Source organism: Physeter macrocephalus, chromosome 21, assembly GCF_002837175.3.
Source record: "Physeter macrocephalus isolate SW-GA chromosome 21, ASM283717v5, whole genome shotgun sequence".
NCBI lineage: Eukaryota > Metazoa > Chordata > Mammalia > Artiodactyla > Physeteridae > Physeter > Physeter macrocephalus.
Genome location: NC_041234.1, coordinates 35,182,928 through 35,189,663, shown reverse-complemented (window position 1 = coordinate 35,189,663; position 6,736 = coordinate 35,182,928). Strand labels below are relative to the sequence as shown.

The window sequence follows — 6,736 nt, the reverse complement described above, 5'->3', positions numbered from 1 at the left end:
TTTGTTTGTTTGTTTGTTTTCTTTTCTTTTCTTTTGCATCTCACTAGCATTCGTCTTTTATTTTTGGTAAATATTTCCATGCTATCCTACTTCATGGAGTCTTGTACTTTTAGGCATTAGGTTTACTAAATACAACATCTGCCTATTTAGTCAAATTATTTCCTTTACTTATGGCTTTTTCTATTATACAGTTTTCCTGAGAGTTTGTACAAATTATTACCTGAATCTCTCCAAAACTGCCAAGCTTCCATTTAATCGTCAAAAATGATTTTATGTCTTCACAGTAATTTGAATTTATGTTTCAGTCCTTGCTTATCTTTTGGGAGTTGCAGCTATCTACCAAAGCCTGAAGGCACAGAATGTTTATTCTTTTCAATGTCCTTTCTACTTCAGTGTTCAGTTACTGTCTGTCATTTTCCATGGTGATGATTTTATCTGTGGCTTTTATAACCTCTTGGTCAGAAGTCATTACCTTGGTACCGGCTATTAGGATAACTTCCTATATGAATGAGACTATCCTATATTTTCCCTTTCATTCTGCTAGTTACACTGTGAGCTCTAAACAAGTATTCCTGACCAAGCTAGTATCTGTTTTCTTGGTACCCGGTTGCCATTTGCACTACCTCAAGTAACCATCCTTTTACTTAAAGTACACATTCCTGCCTACACTGAGATGAACATTCCCTGGTTGTATTTTCTCAATAGTTTTCTCATTGCTGCAGTTTATTGGTTTGATTGCCACAAGCTTAATTTGGGAGATACCGCATTACCTGTAGATCCACTTGTCAACTGCTTCATTCCACTTACAATTCATAATCTTGAGCAAACTGAAAATCCTACACCAAAAATAATTTATTATATGCCATTCATATTTCAATAAAGCTGGGAAAAATTAATTTGTTAATATGTTGTCATGTTAAAACTAATCAAAACTTACAACTACAATAAGAATCAAACTTTTACAAACAGGAAGGAATGACGACTGAGACATGTGAAAAAATGCAACTGAAGCTTCCTCTCCCCTAATTTTCATAACTTTTCAGAATGTACCTTTTGGGGCTATGATATTATTTATTAAATAGTGATTTTAAAAGCAAAATAAAATAATTCCAGTGTTTATACCTGCTCAGTAACACTTTATATTACAAATATTAGTTTGTTATTAACATTAAAGTGAAAAGAATTAACCTTTCGGCCATGTTGATGTTTCTGTTACCCAAAATACTGCTGGTTGCAAACTGTTCTGTAAATCTGAGATTCACTGCCATCTTTAAAATATGACCTTAAATAAACATTTTTATCAAGGTTAAAAAATAATTGCATTTCTATTCACTAAAAATGATTAGAGAAAACCAAAATTAAACCCACATTATCGTTTAAAATCACTCCAAAAAAATGAAACACTTACCTATACACTTGATAAAACATATGCAGGATCCACATGATGACAATCATAACATATTGACAAATGACACTAAAGAAGACCTAAACAGAGAGACCTACCGTGTTCATGGATTGGAAGGTTCTACTAGAAAAGAGGTCAAGGCTCTCCAAACAGACTTATAGGTTTAATGTGATTCCTGTCGAAATCCCAGGAAGGATGTTTTGTAGATATAGATGAATCTTTTCTAAAATTTGTATGGAAATTCAGAGGCCCAAGGACAGCTAAAATAATCTTGATTAAGAGTAAAGTAGGCGTTATATTAAGACTTACTATTTAACTACAGTAATCCATACAGTGTGATACTTGCTGAGGGATAGATACATACGTGAGTGGAATAGAGTCCAGAAATAGAACCACACAAATACACTGAATTGAATTTTGAGAAGGGTACAAAAGGAATCCAATGGAAGAAGGATAGCCTTTTCAATAAATGATTCTAGTGCAATCAGAGGTTCATAGGCTCAAGAAATGAATCTGGACCTAAACTTCACACATTATATAAAAGTTAATTCAAAATAGATTATGGATATAAAAGCAAAACATAAAACAATAAAAATATTTCAAATACATAGAAAAATCTTTGAGGTCTAGGGCTAGGAAAAGGGTTCTTAGGCTTGACACCAAAAGCATGATACATAAATGGAAAAATGATAAATTGAACCTCATCAAAATTAAAAACTTTTGCTCTGAGAAAACTCGTGAATATGATGAAAAGACAAGCTACAGACTGGGAGAAAATATTTGCAAGCCCCATATTTGAAGAAGTTTTAGTATTTAGAATACATAAAGAATTCGTTAAAAAACAAAGTTAAAAAATAAACCAAATAGAAAATACACAAAAGATATGAATGGCTATTTCACTGTAAAGGATATAAAATGGCAAAAAAAAAAAAAAAACCCCACACACACATGAAAATATATTACACACTGTTAGCCATGAGAAAAGCAAATGAAAATGAAAAGGAGATAGCCCTACACACTTATCGGACTGGCCAAAATAAAAACTAGTGACAATCCAAACACTGGTAAAAATGTGGATAATCTGGATCGCTCGTTCTCGTACATTTTCCATAGGAGTGTAAAATGATACCGCCACTCTGCAATACAGGTTGGCTGCTTCTTCAAAACTAATTATGCAATTTCCAGCGGTCCTAGCAATTTTATTCTCGGGCATTTACCCCGGAGAAATAAAAATTTATGTTTACACAAAAATCTGTTATACAAATGTTCATAGCAGTGTTATTTGTAATAGCCCCAAACTAGAAACAACCCAGATGTCCTTCAACAGGTGAATGGTTAAACAAACTGTGATACATCTATTTCACAGTGCACTACTCAGAAATTAAAAAGAACAAACTCTTGATACACTCAAAAACTTGGATTAATCTTCAGGGAATTATGCTGAAGGAAAAAAAAAAGACAACCCCAAAGGTTACATACTGTATGATTTCATTATTGCAACATTTTTGAAATGATGAAATTTTAGAAATGTAGAACATATTTGTAGCTTCCAGGTTAAGGGGTTTAAGGTTGGTAGGGTGGGGAAACGTGTGTCATTATCAAAGAATCATAGGTGGAATCCTTATGATGAAGGAACACTGCAGTATGTTTATTGTGGTGTTGGATACACAAACCTACACATGTGATAAGATTGTATAGCACTAAGTACACACACACACACACACACATGCACAAACGAGTACAACTGGGAAATTTGAATAAGATCAGTGGACTGCACCCATATCAATTTGTGACGTTGTACTGTAGTTTTACAAAATCTTCTCGGTATTACTTCTTCCAGCTGCATGTGAATTTACAACTATTGCAATAAAATCTCAAAATAAAAAATAGAAAGGCAAGAATCAAAGGAAAAGCAGGACCAAGTTGAAGTAGAGGTGGTGAATGTGGATTGAAAAAGAGGATAATAATAAGAGGGAAGGGGACTTCCCTGGTTCTTCAGTGGTTAAGAATCCGCCTGCCAATGCAGGGGACACGGGTTTGAGCCCTGGTCCGGGAATATCCCACATGCCGCAGAGCAACTAAGCCCGTGTGCCACAACGGGCCACAACTACTGAGCCTGCGCTCTAGAGCCCGCGAGACACAACCACTGAGCCCGCGTGCCACGACTACTGAAGCCTGCGTGACTAGAGCCCGTGCTCAGCAACAGGAGAAGCCTGCACACCACAATGAAGAGTGGCCCCGCTCGCTGCAACTAGAGAGGGCCCGCACGCAGCAACAAAGACCCAATTCAGCCATAAATAAACAAATAATTTTTTTAAAAAAGAGGGAAGGATTCTTGTAATGCATGGTGCATTTTCATTGTACTTTGCATTTAAACAGGCTTAGATGGATAACTGTCTCCATCACTGTCTGGGTATATAATGCTGAGTGAAAGAATTAACCTCTCTGATCCTCAGTTATCTCATCTGTAAATGTGAGTAGTAATATTATATTACTCCCTCTGTGAAGCTGTTCCCGACCACCTGGATTACATGGTTCTTCTCTGTGTTCTGAGAGTCCCTAGCTCACTCCTGCCACGGCTCTCATCACATTTATTTTTCAACGATTTAATTTGTGGCTGTCTGCTTACTAGACTATGAGCTATTCAAACACTGTTTCCCTGCAAGAATCATCCCTGTGTCTCCAGATCCTGCCTGACCCAGTGCCTGGAGCCTGGTACCCAGCAGATGAGTGATGGTGACACATGCGACTCACCCAAAACACTATAGCTATTATTATAGGTTCAATTTGTTCATAAGAAATAATATATTGAAAATGAGTGAACATAGAAAGTCTCTGCTTAAATTTATGTTCATGAGAATGGGGTTGGGGGTGGTAGTGGTTAGTGATGGCTTGTATCCCCATATTTTGTCCAGAATACTCTGATACCATTGTATTCTCCACTTTTTCCCCTTCGTAAACCTAAATACAAAATGACTGATGAACAGAGTTGGGCTTCAATAAATACTTGTTTGATGAATATAACAGTGCCATCAGGTTACCTTAGTTCTTCAGTGAGTGGTTGTAGATGTCACTCAGGCTTACAACAGCATAATCAAGGACATGACCTCAGTGCTCAGTGACCTTGGATGAGTGCAGGTGAGCTCTTTCACACTCAAAATGAAACTTCGCTCTTTGTCTTCCTCCTGCTTCTTTGGCCACAACTTCTGTGTGTGTTTTCTTACAGGGTCCCCTTCCCCTGTGTCCTTTCTTTGCACTTCCACTGCTTTTCTGTTTATATGTCTGTCTGCCCCAAGTGATTGTGAGATCCCAGATGCCACAGACTAGGATCTATTCTTTCATTTCCCACTTCTAGAATATCCCTGGAACATGGTGGCATAACTATTTGCTTACATTACAAAGACAAATTTATCTTTGTGATGGCTCTGATAGAAGGAATACCCCATTTTTTTCTGTAAATTCTAATGTAGATATTATCTGTGTAGGTCCTAGGTGCTAGAGAGGTTCCTGTATTGAGTTGTGAATATGTTGCATGGCTACAACTTTGACCTTTTTTGGCCATCTCACACAGAGAGAATCACAGTTTTCAGTACCCAGAATACCTTAGGGCCGCATATACCAGGCTTTGGTAATTTAAAATCCACCTTCACTCATAAGCAACTGCAAAACCTTTCTGCTCAGAAAAACTGTGCTTTGTTTTAGCAATGTACAATGTCATTACAGACGACTTCCCAGGTCAACCGTAGGCTTATTGAAGACCGTGACCACAATGCATCACTCTTATGTACCTCTGACATCCAGTTAAGTAGATGTAGGCACTTTGTATGTACTCAAGTAGCACCGATTGACTCACTTATCTGGGCTTTCTGTTTGTCTTTAAAAATCGACCCTGTGGGGGCTTCCCCGGTGGCGCAGTGGTTGAGAGCCCGCCTGCCGATGCAGGGGACACGGGTTCGTGTCCCGGTCCGGGAAGATCCCACATGCCACGGAGCGGCTGGGCCCGTGAGGCATGGCCGTTGAGCCTGCGCGTCCGGAGCCTGAGCTCCGCAACGGGAGAGGCCACCACAGTGAGAGGTCCGCGTACCGCCAAAAAAAAAAAAAAAATCGACCCTGTGGAGATTCTCCTTCCAGGAATGGTGGTGTGAGGAGTTTGCACAATTCATGCTCACAGAACACAAGTAAAAACCTGGGCAAAATTATTGAAAACAACTATTTCGTGGCACTGACAGACAATAACGTGAGAAGTGTTTCTTTATGAAATACTGCTACTCTGTTGGGTAAGAAGGTGACTTTGTGGCCTTTTTCCTGGGGCTGGTCTCATCCTTACACTCCAGCTCAGAGAAGGTAAAAATCCACGCCTTTACTGTATAGAGGTGGTGGACTCAATCTGGGGATGTTGACAGGCCAGATAGAAATTTTACAGGGAGAGTTTGGAAGTAAAGAGTCATGAAAGGGCCAAGAAGTTAAATTCTCCAACCCTCTGACTGCTAAAATATGCATGCATGTGGGAGACCGCAGGGAGCCAGGCAAAAATTGAAAGTCTGGGACAGCTTGTGAGGGGTGGATGTTGCTGTGCATTTGGATGTATTCCTCAACCCACATGCCACTTGTGTGGCAGAGAGAGGTGACCTTATGGCTTGAGTAGGGTTGCAAGATTTAGCAAATAAAAATAGAGAATGCCCAGTTAAATTTGAATTTTAAAGATATTAAAATATTATTCATTGCTTATCTGAAATCCAAATTTAATGGGGCATCTGGTATGTTAATCTGGCAACCCTAGGATTGAGGTGTATTAACATAAACTCTACCCGGATGATTGGCTGAATACAAAACTACACGGGTGAAGGGGAGACTGCCAAGTAGAGATATCACTGCCCACACAGGATGTGGGAGACAGTTTTAGCAGTATGAGCCCAGGTGAGGTCACGATAATTATCCATTAATACAAAACAAAAAAAAAGCCAACAACGTTCAGAAAAACAAAACAAAGTCACTAGAACATATTATCTATAACGTTCATCTTTCAAAAAATTAACTAGAATAGTGAAAAAAACTGGAAGGTATAACCCATTGTCAAGAAAATAAATGAGTCAATAGAATCTGACTCTATGTGAGGCTAGATTTTGAATTTAGCAGATAGCGTCTTCAATGCAGTTATTACAAATATGTCAAACCAATTTAAGAAATAAATGTTTAAAAATTCAAGGAAAACAATTGTGGATCTGGGTCAAAAATCGGGAATATCAACAAAGAAATTAAAACCTATGAGAGAAAAACAATTGAAATTCTACAGGTGCACAGTGTAATAACTGAAATGAAAAAAAAAAAAAA

At 38.2% G+C, this 6,736-nt stretch overlaps 1 protein-coding gene and 1 pseudogene across 1 annotated transcript in view; one reads left to right on the top strand and one right to left on the bottom strand.

Moving 5' to 3' along the window:
- The window catches only part of LOC102993476 (probable G-protein coupled receptor 160), a 4,157-nt pseudogene extending 1,626 nt beyond the window's left edge, over positions 1-2,531 (top strand).
- The window catches only part of ALAS2 (5'-aminolevulinate synthase 2), a 94,759-nt gene that overhangs the window by 64,500 nt on the left and 23,523 nt on the right, over positions 1-6,736 (bottom strand). The window lies entirely within an intron of this gene.